The sequence below is a fragment of the Protopterus annectens genome, chromosome 12.part0, assembly GCF_019279795.1.
Source record: "Protopterus annectens isolate FY-2018-M chromosome 12.part0, PAN1.0, whole genome shotgun sequence".
Taxonomy (NCBI): domain Eukaryota; kingdom Metazoa; phylum Chordata; order Ceratodontiformes; family Protopteridae; genus Protopterus; species Protopterus annectens.
The window spans coordinates 113,823,660-113,839,614 of NC_056746.1; the positions used below are offsets into that span (position 1 = coordinate 113,823,660).

A 15,955-nucleotide genomic window follows, 5' to 3' on the forward strand; every position below is an offset into this window, starting at 1 on the left:
AAATATCATAATTTGTTGGAGCTTTTCTTCCCAGGCATCAGTTGAAAATGGGTTCCTCACTCATTCAGACTTTCCTAGTCACCAAATGTCAATAAAGGAATAAAATCAATAAATTATACAATCAGGCCACAATACTCACAAAATGTATATTGCTGAGAATAAACTCTGCTGCTTTATTCTATTAGCAGCCCCTCAGTAATTGCTAAACAAAACCAGTTGGCGTTCACTGCCTGACAGGGCCACTTGTCTTTACAAGGTTCTAAGTCATGGTCACAGCCTCCCTTTAAGAGTGTCTGCTGATAGAATCATCTGCTTTTAGAAAAGGTACAAGTCATCGCACTGGCAGGAAATCTGATTTTATAAAAATGAAAAGAAAGAGGAAAACTTAATATAAATTCTTGATGTACATGTTTTGTTGCATAATACGGTAATCAAAGAATACAGTTTTACTTAATTTTATAGCTTTTTTTATGGGCAGCAGTCCTTGAATCCATTTAATGTAGTTGCATGCAAACACAAGGCACTGAGTTCATAAAAGGCAGCAGAAACGCACAATAAACGGTGTATTATGATAGATGGTGCTGAAGGCCTTGGACAGGATCAGGAAGGTGATTGTCTCTGCCTTCTCAGTATTTAAGCCTTTCTGGATTAAGTTACCAGGTAAAGTTTTGCTGATGATACCACAGGTTACCCAGAATTTGTATTGATATGGGGACATAATACTCTTACCATGGAGAAGTTTTATGAGTTGGCAGTTAATTACCTTTTCTAATATTTCTGATAGGGGTTAATATGGAGAAAAGTGAAAACATAGCTGCTTTAAAAGAAGTACCCAACTGTGTACTGTGAAACAATATAAACCTATTTCAGCATCTCTGGATCTACTGTGTTCTGATATACTTCTGTTTATAACGAATATCAGATGAATAAGAGACCATGATATTCCTCCTTGATTGTTGATGTGGAACAACATGATTTTTAAGTCCTAGCTAGGAATTTCTTGACTTCCAAGGCACTTTGTTCTGTTCACATGGAATTAAAAGTTATGTTGGCTTAACTGGTTCTGGAGGGTTCTTCATGGCATTTAGCTTGGGTCTTTAACTGAATTGTCATTGATGACTAATGCCGGCTGCATTCTTGTTACAGTTAAAACTACTACTGACTTGTTGGTACTTAGCAGTGCAATGGATTCCAGGGCTCTTTAAAACACCATTAATATCTGAAATGGCAAATGTTTATATATTCTCTGTTGTCCTTTTGTTTATTGTTACTGTATTTCTTTTATCCTACCTATAGTCATTTGATTCATTGTATTATTATTAATTTAAAGTAGTATTTTCAGGACTTATGCTGATGTTCATATACTGTTTTTAAATCTTTATATTACTTAATAAAGGTAAATAGTCTGGTAATTTTAAATTCATTGTTATTTATGGCAATTTACTGTATAGCACTTTGGAAATAAGCATATTAATAAATGTGTAGCTGACTTTGAAAGTGATGAAGTGAGGATGTAAGGATAAGTAATACTATTGTTTTGAAATAATTGTTTCCAGGAGTCCTTACATAACATACCATATTTTGCCAAAAAGTGATTTAATTTATTTACTCAGACAAGAGCTTTGCATGTATTTTTTAATTCTTTGTACAAATCTCATGTGGCAAGGTTCCAAGTTTTGAGGTATTCTGAGTAATTAATTATGGAAAAACATTAGAGAAAATCTTGAATGGATTGGATGTGGCATAATTTAAAAGTCATACTGCTTTAAAATTGCTTCAGCACTGGAAGCAGCAAAGAGAAACATGTAGGAGTTAAAAGTAAGGCAGTCTAAAATAGCCTGCAACATTGCTCATTAACAGAAATGTAAAGTATGTTTTCTGGAGAGCTAGTAAGCAAACAAAGTTAATGCATGCTGAAGGTACTTTGAGGAAAGCATACCACTACTGCGCATTTAACCAAAAAGAATGCCTTGTTTGTGATTAACTTAAGCACATAGTAAGAGCCTGCAGAATTAAGGAAAATAAACATTTTAAAAATGTGTGTGCTGAAAGAGTTGATGAAAGAAATTATATGTCGTGTTCACATCTTACATTAGCAAGGAAGGCAGTCTGGAGAGCAAAGCAGACATATCTTTTACATATTGTATACAATCTAACTATTCAGAAAGTTAATCCATGAGTCGGAAAGGAAAGCCTCTGAATTTTGATGCTAAGTACACTGTCAACATAATGAGTGACCTGAAATTCAATGAAACATACAACAAACCTTTGCATCCACAATGAGATTGTAATGCAAATGAAGAAAAACATGCAGTGTTCTTGGATTTGCTAATGAAAAAATAACTTACAAGGAACAAGAGGAAATAGCTCCTTCGATAATGGTGGAAGGTTTTGTACCCAATTTTCTAGATAATCTGGCTTTCTAAAATTTAAAGTTAAACAGTGAAGAAATAAGATGTCTGGTTAGTAACTATGAAGATGTCTTTAAAGAAGAAAAAGGAATGTGAAATACTTACAAAGGTATATTTATACACAATGATTTAACTTTCGAAGTGCTGTATGTACTACCTTCACCTCTGACGAGCACTGAGTATTTGTTAAATGGTGTGCTAAATGTAGCAATCTATCTAGATGATACTGTAATACATTAATGTAGCTAAATGTAGCAATCTATCTAGGTGATACTGTAGTATATTAATGTAGCTAAATGCAGTGATCTATTTAGATGATGCTGTAGTATATTAATGTAGCAGTCTATCTAGGGGATACTGCAGTATATTAATGTAGCTAAATGTAGAAATCTATCTAGGTGACAGTGTAGCATATTAATGTAGCAATCTATCTATGTAATACTATAGTATATTAATGTACCTAAATGTAGCAATCTATCTAGATGATACTGTAATACATTAATGTAGCTAAATGTAGCAATCTATCTAGGTGATACTGTAGTATATTAATGTAGCTAAATGCAGTGATCTATTTAGATGATGCTGTAGTATATTAATGTAGCAGTCTATCTAGGGGATACTGCAGTATATTAATGTAGCTAAATGTAGCAATCTATCTAGGTGATACTGTAGTACGTTAATGTAGCTAAATGCAGCAATCTATCTAGATGATACTGCAGTATATTAATGTAGCTAAATGTAGCAATCTAACCAGGTGATACTGTAGTATATTAATGTAGCTAAATGCAGAAATCTATCTAGGCGATAGTGTAGCATATTAAGGTAGAAATCTATCTATGTAATACTATAGTATATTAATGTACCTAAATGTAGCAATCTATCTAGATGATACTGTAGTATATTAGTGTAGCTAAATGTAGCAAACTATCTAGGTGATACTGCAGTATATTAATGTAGCTAAATGTAACAATCTATCTAGGTGATACTGCAGTATATTAATGTACCTAAATGTAGCAATCTATCTAGGTGATACTGTAGTACATTAATGTAGCTAAATGTAGCAATCTATCTAGGTGATACTGTAGTATATTAATGCAGCTAAATGTAGCAATCTATCTAGGTGATACTGTAGTATATGAACGTAGCTAAATGCAGTGATCTATTTAGATGATACTGTAGTATATTAATGTAGCAGTCTATCTAGGGGATACTGCAGTATATTAATGTAGCTAAATGTAGCAATCTATCTAGGTGATACTGTAGTACATTAATGTAGCTAAATGCAGCAATCTATCTAGATGATACTGCAGTATATTAATGTAGCTAAATGTAGCAATCTAACCAGGTGATACTGTAGTATATTAATGTAGCTAAATGTAGAAATCTATCTAGGTGATAGTGTAGCATATTAAGGTAGCAATCTATTTATGTAATACTATAGTATATTAATGTACCTAAATGTAGCAATCTATCTAGATGATACTGTAGTATATTAGTGTAGCTAAATGTAGCAAACTATCTAGGTGATACTGCACTATATTAATGTAGCTAAATGTAGCAATCTATCTAGGAGATACTGTAGTATATTAATGTACCTAAATGTAGCAATCTATCTAGGTGATACTGTAGTACATTAATGTAGCTAAATGTAGCAATCTAGCTACGTGATACTGTAGTATATTAATGTAGCTAAATGTAGCAATCTATCTAGGTGATACTGTAGTATATGAATGTAGCTAAATGCAGTGATCTATTTAGATGATACTGTAGTATATTAATGTAGCAGTCTATCTAGGGGATACTGCAGTATATTAATGTAGCTAAATGTAGCAATCTAACCAGGTGATACTGTAGTATATTAATGTAGCTAAATGTAGAAATCTATCTAGGCGATAGTGTAGCATATTAAGGTAGCAATCTATCTATGTAATACTATAGTATATTAATGTACCTAAATGTAGCAATCTATCTAGATGATACTGTAGTATATTAGTGTAGCTAAATGTAGCAAACTATCTAGGTGATACTGCAGTATATTAATGTAGCTAAATGTAATAATCTATCTAGGTGATACTGCAGTATATTAATGTACCTAAATGTAGCAATCTATCTAGGTGATACTGTAGTACATTAATGTAGCTAAATGTAGCAATCTATCTAGGTGATACCGTAGTACATTAATGTAGCTAAATGTAGCAATCTATCTAGGAGATACTGTAGTATATTAATGTAGCTAAATGTAGCAATCTATCTACGTGATACTGTAGTACATTAATGTAGCTAAATGTAGCAATCTATCTAGGTGATATTGTAGTATATTAATGTAGCTAAATGTAGCAATCTATCTAGGTGATAATGCAGTATATTAGCAATCTCTCTAGGAGATACTGTAGTATATTAATGTAGCTAAATGTAGCAATCTATCTAGGAGATATGGTAGTATATTAATATAGCTAAATGTAGAAATCTATCTAGGCACTAGTGTAGCATATTAATGTAGCAATCTATCTATGTGATACTATAATATATTAATGTACCTAAATGTAGCAATCTGTATAGATGATACTGTAGTATATTAAGGTAGCTAAATGTAGTGATCAATCTAGAGTATACTGTAGTATATTAATGTAGCTAAATGTAGAAATCTATCTAGGCGCTAGTGTAGCATATTAATGTATCAATCTATCTATGTGATACTATAGTATATTAATGTACCTAAATGTAGCAATCTGTCTAGATGATACTGTAGTATATTAAGGTGGCTAAATGTAGTGATCTATCTAGATGATACTGTAGTATATTCATGTAGCTAAATGCAGCAATCTATCTAGAAGATACTGTAGTATATTAATGTAGCAAAATGTAGCAATCTATCTAGGAGATATGGTAGTATATTAATATAGCTAAATGTAGCAATCTATCTAGGTGATATTGTAGTATATTAATGTAGCTAAATGTAGCACTCTATCTAGGTGATACTGCAGTATATTAGCAATCTCTCTAGGAGATACTGTAGTATATTAATGTAGCTAAATGCAGTGATCTATCTAGATGATACTGTAGTATATTAATGTAGCAATCTATCTAGATGATACTGTAATACATTAATGTAGCTAAATTTCGCAATCTATCTAGGTGATACTGTAGTATATTAATGTAGCTAAATGTAGCAATCTATCTAGGTGATACTGCAGTATATTAATGTAGCTAAATGTAGAAATCTATCTAGGCGCTAGTGTAGCATATTAATGTAGCAATCTATATGATACTATAGTATATTAATGTACCTAAATGCAGCAATCTGTCTAGATGATACTGTAGTATATTAATGTAGCTAAATGTAGCAATCTATCTAGATGATACTGCAGTATATTAATGTAGCTAAATGTAGAAATCTATCTAGGCGCTAGTGTAGCATAGTAATGTAGCAATCTAAGTGATACTATAGTATATTAATGTACCTAAATGTAGCAATCTGTCTAGATGATACTGTAGTATATTAATGTAGCTAAATGTAGCAATCTATCTAGATGATACTGCAGTATATTAATGTAGCTAAATGTAGCAATCTCTGTTGCTTTTTTTAAAGCTGTCTCGCTATGTTAAAGTCATTTAACATAGCGAGACAGTTTTGAAAAAAGCAACAGAGAAAGCAAGATCTCCATTGTTTTTTACAACTATCTCACTACGTTAAAGGAGTTTAACACAGCAAGACAGTGTGAAGCAATGGAGATCTTGCTATGCTCCGCTGTTGGAAAAGAGTTATAGTAATGGAAAAAGTCCGGGTGACCGGACCTTTTCCCAATACTATAACTCTGATTTACAACGTTTTTGAATATTAATAGGGTGTCGTTGTATAATGTAGTACATTAATGTAGCTAAACGTAGCAATCTATCTAGGTGATACTTTAGTATATTAAAGTAGCTAAATGTAGCAATCAATCTTGGTGATATGGTAGTATATTAATACAGCTAAATGTAGCAATCTATTCAGGTGATACTGTAGTATATTAATGAAGCTAAATGTAGCAATCTATTTAGGTGATATTGTAGTATATTAATGTAGCTAAATGTAGCGATCTAAGTGTTACTGTAGTCTATTAATGTAGCTAAATGTAGCAATCTATCTAGGTGATACTGTAGTATATTAATGCAGCTAAATGCAGCAATCTAGCTAGGTGATACTGTAGTATAATAATCAAGCTAAATGTAGCAATCTATCTAGGAGATATGGTAGTATATTAATACAGCTAAATGTATCAATCTAGCTAGGTGATACTGTAGTATATTAATCAAGCTAAATGTAGCAATCTATCTAGGTGATACTGTAGTCTATTAATGTAGCTAAATGTAGCAATATATCTAGGTGATACTGTAATATATTAATGCAGCTAAATGTAGTGATCTAGCTAGGTGATACTGTAGTATATTAATGTAGCTAAATGTAGCAATCTATCCATGTGATAATGTAGTATATTGATGTAGCTTAATGTAGCAATCTATCCAGGCGATACTGCAGTATATTAATGTAGCTAAATGTAGCAATTTATCTAGTTTATACTATAGTATATTAATGTACCTAAATGTAGCACTCTGTCTAGGCGATGCTGTAGTATATTAATGTAGCAATCTATCTAGGTGATACTGTAGTATATTAATGCAGCTAAATATAGCAATCTATCCAGGTTATACTGTAGTATATTAATGTACCTAAATTTAGAAATATATCTAGGTGATATTGTTGTCTCACAGTAAGATGTTGTCCTGTTGGATTCTCAGTTAGATCGTTTTCTGTGTGGAGTCATGCATGAATGGGCATAGCTTCGTTGAAGATTGTGTGTCAGAGCTGGCAACTCAGCACGTAAAAATCAACTGCCAATCATTAGCAGACCGGAGTTCCGCTGTGGCGACCCCTAACTGGGAAAAAGCCGAAAGACACAACAACTGTAGTATATTAATGCAGCTAAATGTAGCAATATATCTAGTTGATAATGTAGTATATTAATGTAGCTAAATGTAGCAATCTATCTACGTGATACTGTAGTATATTAATGTAGCTAAATGTAGCAATCTAGCTAGGTGATACTGCAGTATATTAATGTAGCTAAATGTAGCAATCTAACCAGGTGATACTGTAGTATATGAATGTAGCTAAATGCAGTGATCTATTTAGATGATTCTGTAGTATATTAATGTAGCAGTCTATCTAGGGGATACTGCAGTATATTAATGTAGCTAAATGTAGCAATCTAACCAGGTGATACTGTAGTATATTAATGTACCTAAATGTAGCAATCTATCTAGATGATACTGTAGTATATTAGTGTAGCTAAATGTAGGAAACTATCTAGGTGATACTGCAGTATATTAATGTAGCTAAATGTAACAATCTATCTAGGTGATGCTGCAGTATATTAATGTACCTAAATGTAGCAATCTATCTAGGTGATACTGTAGTACATTAATGTAGCTAAATGTAGCAATCTATCTAGGTGATACTGTAGTACATTAATGCAGCTAAATGTAGCAATCTATCTAGGAGATACTGTAGTATATTAATGTAGCTAAATGTAGCAATCTATCTAAGTGATACTGTAGTACATTAATGTAGCTAAATGTAGCAATCTATCTAGGTGATATTGTAGTATATTAATGTAGCTAAATGTAGCAATCTATCTAGGTGATAATGCAGTATATTAGCAATCTCTCTAGGAGATACTGTAGTATATTAATGTAGCTAAATGTAGCAATCTATCTAGGAGATATGGTAGTATATTAATATAGCTAAATGTAGAAATCTATCTAGGCACTAGTGTAGCATATTAATGTAGCAATCTATCTATGTGATACTATAATATATTAATGTACCTAAATGTAGCAATCTGTCTAGATGATACTGTAGTATATTAAGGTAGCTAAATGTAGTGATCAATCTAGATTATACTGTAGTATATTAATGTAGCTAAATGTAGAAATCTATCTAGGTGCTAGTGTAGCATATTAATGTATCAATCTATCTATGTGATACTATAGTATATTAATGTACCTAAATGTAGCAATCGGTCTAGATGATACTGTAGTATATTAAGGTGGCTAAATGTAGTGATCTATCTAGATGATACTGTAGTATATTCATGTAGCTAAATGCAGCAATCTATCTAGAAGATACTGTAGTATATTAATGTAGCTAAATGTAGCAATCTATCTAGGAGATATGGTAGTATATTAATATAGCTAAATGTAGCAATCTATCTAGGTGATATTGTAGTATATTAATGTAGCTAAATGTAGCACTCTATCTAGGTGATACTGCAGTATATTAGCAATCTCTCTAGGAGATACTGTAGTATATTAATGTAGCTAAATGCAGTGATCTATCTAGATGATACTGTTGTATATTAATGTAGCAATCTATCTAGATGATACTGTAATACATTAATGTAGCTAAATTTAGCAATCTATCTAGGTGATAATGTAGTATATTAATGTAGCTAAATGTAGCAATCTATCTAGGTGATACTGCAGTATATTAATGTAGCTAAATGTAGAAATCTATCTAGGCACTAGTGTAGCATATTAATGTAGCAATCTATCTATGTAATACTATAGTATATTAATGTACCTAAATGTAGCAATCTATCTATGTAATACTATAGTATATTAATGTAGCAAAATGTAGTAATCTATCTAGGTGATACTGCAGTATATTAATGTAGCTAAATGTAGAAATCCATCTAGGCGCTAGTGTAGCATATTAATGTAGCAATCTATATGATACTATAGTATATTAATGTACCTAAATGTAGCAATCTGTCTAGATGATACTGTAGTATATTAATGTAGCTAAATGTAGCAATCTATCTAGATGATACTGCAGTATATTAATGTAGCTAAATGTAGCAATCTCTGTTGCTTTTTTTAAAGCTGTCTCGCTATGTTAAAGTCATTTAACATAGCGAGACAGTTTTGAAAAAAGCAACAGAGAAAGCAAGATCTCCATTGCTTTTTACAACTATCTCACTATGTTAAAGGAGTTTAACACAGCAAGACAGTGTGAAGCAATGGAGATCTTGCGTTCTCCGTTGCTGTAAAAAAAGAGTTATAGTAATGGAAAAAGTCCGGGTGATCGGACCTTTTCCCAATACTATAACTCTGATTTACAACGTTTTTGAATATTAATAGGGCATCGTTGCATAATGTAGTACATTAATGTAGCTAAACGTAGCAATCTATCTAGGTGATACTTTAGTATATTAAAGTAGCTAAATGTAGCAATCAATCTTGGTGATATGGTAGTATATTAATACAGCTAAATGTAGCAATCTATTCAGGTGATACTGTAGTATATTAATGAAGCTAAATGTAGCAATCTATCTAGGTGATACTGTAGTATATTAATCAAGCTAAATGTAGCAATCTATCTAGGAGATATGGTAGTATATTAATACAGCTAAATGTATCAATCTAGCTAGGTGATACTGTAGTATATTAATCAAGCTAAATGTAGCAATCTATCTAGGTGATACTGTAGTCTATTAATGTAGCTAAATTTAGCAATCTATCTAGGTGATACTGTAGTATATTAATGCAGCTAAATGTAGCAATCTAGCTAGGTGATACTGTAGTATATTAATCAAGCTAAATGTAGCAATCTATCTAGGAGATATGGTAGTATATTAATACAGCTAAATGTATCAATCTAGCTAGGTGATACTGTAGTATATTAATCAAGCTAAATGTAGCAATCTATCTAGGTGATACTGTAGTCTATTAATGTAGCTAAATGTAGCAATATATCTAGGTGATACTGTAATATATTAATGCAGCTAAATGTAGTGATCTAGCTAGGTGATACTGTAGTATATTAATGTAGCTAAATGTAGCAATCTATCCATGTGATAATGTAGTATATTGATGTAGCTTAATGTAGCAATCTATCCAGGCGATACTGCAGTATATTAATGTAGCTAAATGTAGCAATTTATCTAGTTTATACTATAGTATATTAATGTACCTAAATGTAGCACTCTATCTAGGCGATGCTGTAGTATATTAATGTAGCAATCTATCTAGGTGATACTGTAGTATATTAATGCAGCTAAATATAGCAATCTATCCAGGTTATACTGTAGTATATTAATGTACCTAAATTTAGAAATATATCTAGGTGATATTGTTGTCTCACAGTAAGACGTTGTCCTGTTGGATTCTCAGTTAGATCGTTTTCTGTGTGGAGTCATGCGTGAATGGGCATAGCTTCGTTGAAGATTGTGTGTCAGAGCTGGCAACTCAGCACGTAAAAATCTACTGCCAATCATTAGCAGACCGGAGTTCCGTTGTGGCGACCCCTAACCGGGAAAAAGCCGAAAGACACAACAACTGTAGTATATTATTGCAGCTAAATGTAGCAATCTATCTAGGTGATACAGTGGTATATTAATGTAGCTAAATGTAGCAAGCTATCTAGGTGATACTGTAGTATATTAATGTACCTAAATGTAGCAATCTCTCCAGGTGATACTGTAGTATATTAATATACCTAAATGTAGCAATCTATCTAGGTGATACTGTAGTATATTAATGTAGCTAAATGTAGACATCTATCTAGGCAATAGTGTGGTATATTAATGCAGGTAAATGTAGCAATCTATCTAGGTGATACTGTGGTATATTAATGTAACTAAATATAGCAAACTATCTAGGTGATACTGCAGTATATTAATGTACCTAAATGTAGCACTCTATCTAGGCGATGCTGTAGTATATTAATGTAGCAATCTATCTAGGTGATACTGTAGTATATTAATGCAGCTAAATATAGCAATCTATCCAGGTTATACTGTAGTATATTAATGTACCTAAATTTAGAAATATATCTAGGTGATATTGTTGTCTCACAGTAAGACGTTGTCCTGTTGGATTCTCAGTTAGATCGTTTTCTGTGTGGAGTCATGCGTGAATGGGCATAGCTTCATTGAAGATTGTGTGTCAGAGCTGGCAACTCAGCACGTAAAAATCTACTGCCAATCATGCAGTTCATATTAAAGAGTATTACAGTGCAATACATAACTGACTACATAACAGCCTGACTTCAATATTACAAATGCAGCACTGAATCCACTCATCTAGGTTTAACATTAACATTCGGAGACAAAGTAACTAGTTATTGCATAAATAGCACACAGGCAGAGGAGGAGACACAAGACACCAAAATAAATTATTAAAAGCAAATTTATTATAAATCAGTTACAAGTTAGAACAGTTCTAGTTTTGTTCTTCCATTATGAAATACAAGAGGGGGTTAGCATAATGGTTAAGGTGTTTCCCTCTCAGATACAAAGTACAGGGTTTGATCCTCAGTTATGAAAGAAATTGGCTATGCTTAAAATGAGCCACATGAGCAGCTAGCCTATCATGAACCTATGGTGAAAGCATTGTAATTGTCTTTGGCTGCAGTATCAGTTTGAGGAAGGGGTTGGTATAATGGTGAAGATCTTTACCTGTCAGGAACAAGGTTTTATTCTGTCCCCTGGTTATTAAGCAGGTTTGTAACAGTCTTGAGACCAACAGCATAACATATGCCTATGAACCCATAAACAGTCTCATAGAAATCATTACTGGCAGCTAATGGGGACCACCTATGTTGACTGTCCATGGCTTTTGCAAATAGCTATTGTCATGTATACAATCAGGCTTGGATGTATATTAAACATGCAATATCCAGAAAGGATTCAGCTAGCCAAGCAAAACCATGATCTTTTATTTCCTACATTAGTTAATCATTCTTATAGTGCACTTTTAAAATGCATCTTCTCATGAGTTAGGATACTAGAAAGGAAGCAGGTGCAATATTTCATCTCACTAAGTTCTGCGAAAGGAAGAGTCTGACAGACTGTACATTTTTTCACACATTTAAGCTAGTGAAAAGAAACACTAAACAGCAGCTTCAAGGCTAGCTTTGCTTAGTTCCTGCAGCTGCCCCTACAAGGGTATGCCCTGTAACCAGTTCCTCCTTTGTGCCTAATGCAGGCACAGTTTAATGAGACACTGTTATTAGAAGTCTTAGTTTCTGCAATGCTTGTGCATCGTTAATATGCAATTAAATGCCTGCAGTCTGAATTTAAGCCTACCTCCAACCATAGTACATAAATCCCAGCTTAATGTAAACATTATATTTAGTAATGCTGCTAAATCACCAACAATAATAGTCTGTTTATGGGGGTCTTGAGATGTATGCAGTGTAAACTGTGTGGGCCCTCCCATAACAAATAAAAATGTGCAATTTTATAAATGTGAAATGGTGGTCAAGAAACAATATTAGGAATATGAATAAACAAATGCAAATAATAAAATAAGTACATAAAAAATATACATTAATGGTCAAATTATGAAAATGTTCTGATGTGCATAAAGAACAGCAAATGCAAACTGTATTGCATAAAATAAAGTCCTAACAAGTTCATGACTACAACAGCAGAAATACTGTGTACAAAAAGATCACTATTTTGTAGAAAATTTAAGTCTAGTTTAATTTTAAGGACAGTAAATAATCCACAGACTCAAGCTTCAGATGGAAACAATACCAAAAGCAATGCTTAAGTGTTGATGAACCACAAAACTGATAATCTCCTGAGCAAATTATCTGAAAAAAAATATACAGAATGCATCATGGTTGCAAAAGGACTCCTGGCTTGCATAGTTAAGTACTAGGCTGGATGCCCTGCTGTTCCATTTTAAGTATAACCAGTTTCCTTTTTTGTACTTAAATTAACCAGCCCCATTTGTTTAGAAACTGGCCTCCCATGGCCGATAATTATATATTACACCTGAAGGGAATAAGTGGGATTATATGACAGATAATGTAAGGGGGACCCATGCATGGGATAAAGCATTTAGGGGCTACCTCTCTCCATTAGAAGTACAGGGGGCAGTTCTGGGGTACATTTACTGTTTCCTATCCATAGATCAAAGTTGCGTTTGCATATGCACAAGAATGAATTTTTGTTTACTATGGATGGGAGGCCTGTTCCAGAGCAGACGTATCATTAAGGAATAACCCATGAGTGGGTGTGGGTATATGAGGATTTACTCACATTTGCCATGGTTTGATCATGAGGACAAAGTCCGTCTGATTAATTTAAATCAGTATGGATAAAACCTCATATACCCTCACCCACAAGTTGGTTATTGCTATTATACAGTGGCATTATTTAAGAAAGAAATTGCTTGCCTCTCTTAAATAATGTCTCAGTAATGGCTCCACAGTGTTCCTTTGCACTGTTTCCTCTTCTTCCACATTTGTGGATGTACTACATGTGGACCGTGGATGTACTACATGTGGACCTTACGTTCCCACACTTGCACAGCACATTAATGCTATTCAGTAGAAGCAACAGAGAAAAAAGAATGTCTGCTGTTTTTTTGCCTTTTTTTTAGTATGAACTCTGGAGAGTTTAGAGGTACAAGAGTATTCTGAGACAGTACAGAAACCCAAGGAAAATTGGGTACGCTTCTTTAGTTTTGCAAAGTATACCTGATTTTTATTGTTTTTGGTCTGCCATCATAGCTCTCAACCTTTTTCCTCAGGAAATGTGGACAATGCCTTATATAATAGGGGCAAAGGCCCTCAAATAGGGCGGATTGTAAATGTTGTTCTTATAAACTTAGAAAGCTGCTAGAATAACAAGATTTGTGAAAATGTGCATTGTCTGAGGGATCTGAAGTCTTAAACTCAAATGTATGCTATTATTTAGTCATGTCAAAATTTGCCAAAAAGCCACAAATTTTATGAAGAACAGACAAAAAGTTTAAGACAAAATTCTGGACATTTAAGAGCTATGAAGCTATGTGAAGTTGTGTTGAATACACTGTAGATAACAACAGATTACGATTCTACTTGGATGTATTTCTATATTTATGTTTTTATTTTCATTTGGTAACTGAGGACTTCTGCAGTGGTGCTGTGGTAGCTTTGTTGCCTCACAGCAAGAGGTTCTCCCATTTGATTCTCGGCTGGAGTGCAGGGAGTGCCTTCTGTGTGGAGTGCCTTCTGTGTGGAGTCTGCATGTCCTCCCCATGGTTGGGTGGGCGTTCGAAAGACATGCATAAATGGGCGTGCCTTTTTTGACGGTTGAACATCGAGCTGGCACCTCGGCATTCATGAAAATCTACTGCCAATCATTAGCAGACTGAAGTTCCGCTGTGGAGACCCTTAACCAAGAAAAGCCAAAAGACAACAGCATTTTCATTTGGTAACTAAGTAATTCACCTACTCCAGTGGACCCTTTTCAGACATGACCTGGCCTAGAAATGTATTTAACATATGATTCAGAACACATACATTGTTAACAGAGGCAAAGGAGTCAGAGTGTAACAACCTAAGATAGTGAGTTATTTATATAATGAAAAGGAGTGTTTCAGTTGGAGGACTGATAAAAGCTTGTTCCATAATGCATGGTAATTTATTATAACATTTAGATATATAGATATATAATGTGAATATTACACTTAACTCCTGTCAACTTACACTGACATAATGCTAAGTTAAAAATTAGAAAAAAGACAAACTTGTGTGTTTTGCCACTTTAATATTCCAATTCCAATACTCTAAAATACTGGGGAAAGGGATAACCTTCCTTAAGCCAGCTGTTTTCCAGTCTCACACAGAACCACTGCAAAGTGCAATAATGATGACTTAACCAAATGGGTGGAGCTTTTTCGTATGGACAACTTTAGCAGTTTGATTCACCCCATATATGAATCAGACACATTTAGAATCCCACAGGACAAAGGAATTGATGGGTGAAAGATCGACCACAAAAAGGCAAAAGACAGAACACCGAATGCATTTTCTACTGACTTTTTAGATATACTAAAAAAAATGAGAGCTTGTTGTCTAAATTGTGGGTTTTTGCCCTTTCCCCACTGTGATGTCATCTAAGAGTTCGTATATATAAGTAGAAGGGGTTAAATAGAGCTTTCCCCATGCATAACACTTGCTTTTTAGGTTCTTTGGGATTTTGTGTTTTGACCTTATGTGGTCAATTTATTTATTTTACTTATTTTATTTTATTTTATTTTACATTTGTTAACCGGGAATATCTGACTGGAGCAAGGTCCAATTACAGCGGAGGCCCGGGGAGAAAAGCTCCACATAAAACAAGTACAGTGGTAGATATATATAAACAATCACGATATATATAAACAAAGGATATATAATACAATGCATTAAAAAATGTATATATACAATAGTTTGTTCTATGCAAGCTTATGCAGTCATAGTTTACACATAGTTGAAATTGGATAGGAATATTTAGGAGCGAAATACTCCCTATTTACTTATGCAGTGAAAGAGGTATCTCACGAAATACTCCCTATTTACTTATGCAGTGAAAGAGGTATCTCGCGAAATACTTCCTACTTACTTATGCAGTGAAAGAGGTATCTCGCGAAATACTCCCTATTTGCTTATGCAGTGAAAGAGGTATCTCACAAGAGATAATATACAAATACAAAACATAATGATTTGTGTAGAAGCTGCTCAT

At 33.4% G+C, this 15,955-nt stretch overlaps 1 protein-coding gene across 1 annotated transcript in view; it reads right to left on the bottom strand.

Moving 5' to 3' along the window:
• NFATC4 (nuclear factor of activated T cells 4) overlaps nucleotides 1-15,955 on the bottom strand; it is a 2,196,128-nt gene that overhangs the window by 1,190,203 nt on the left and 989,970 nt on the right. The gene's annotated exons all lie outside the window — the stretch shown is intronic.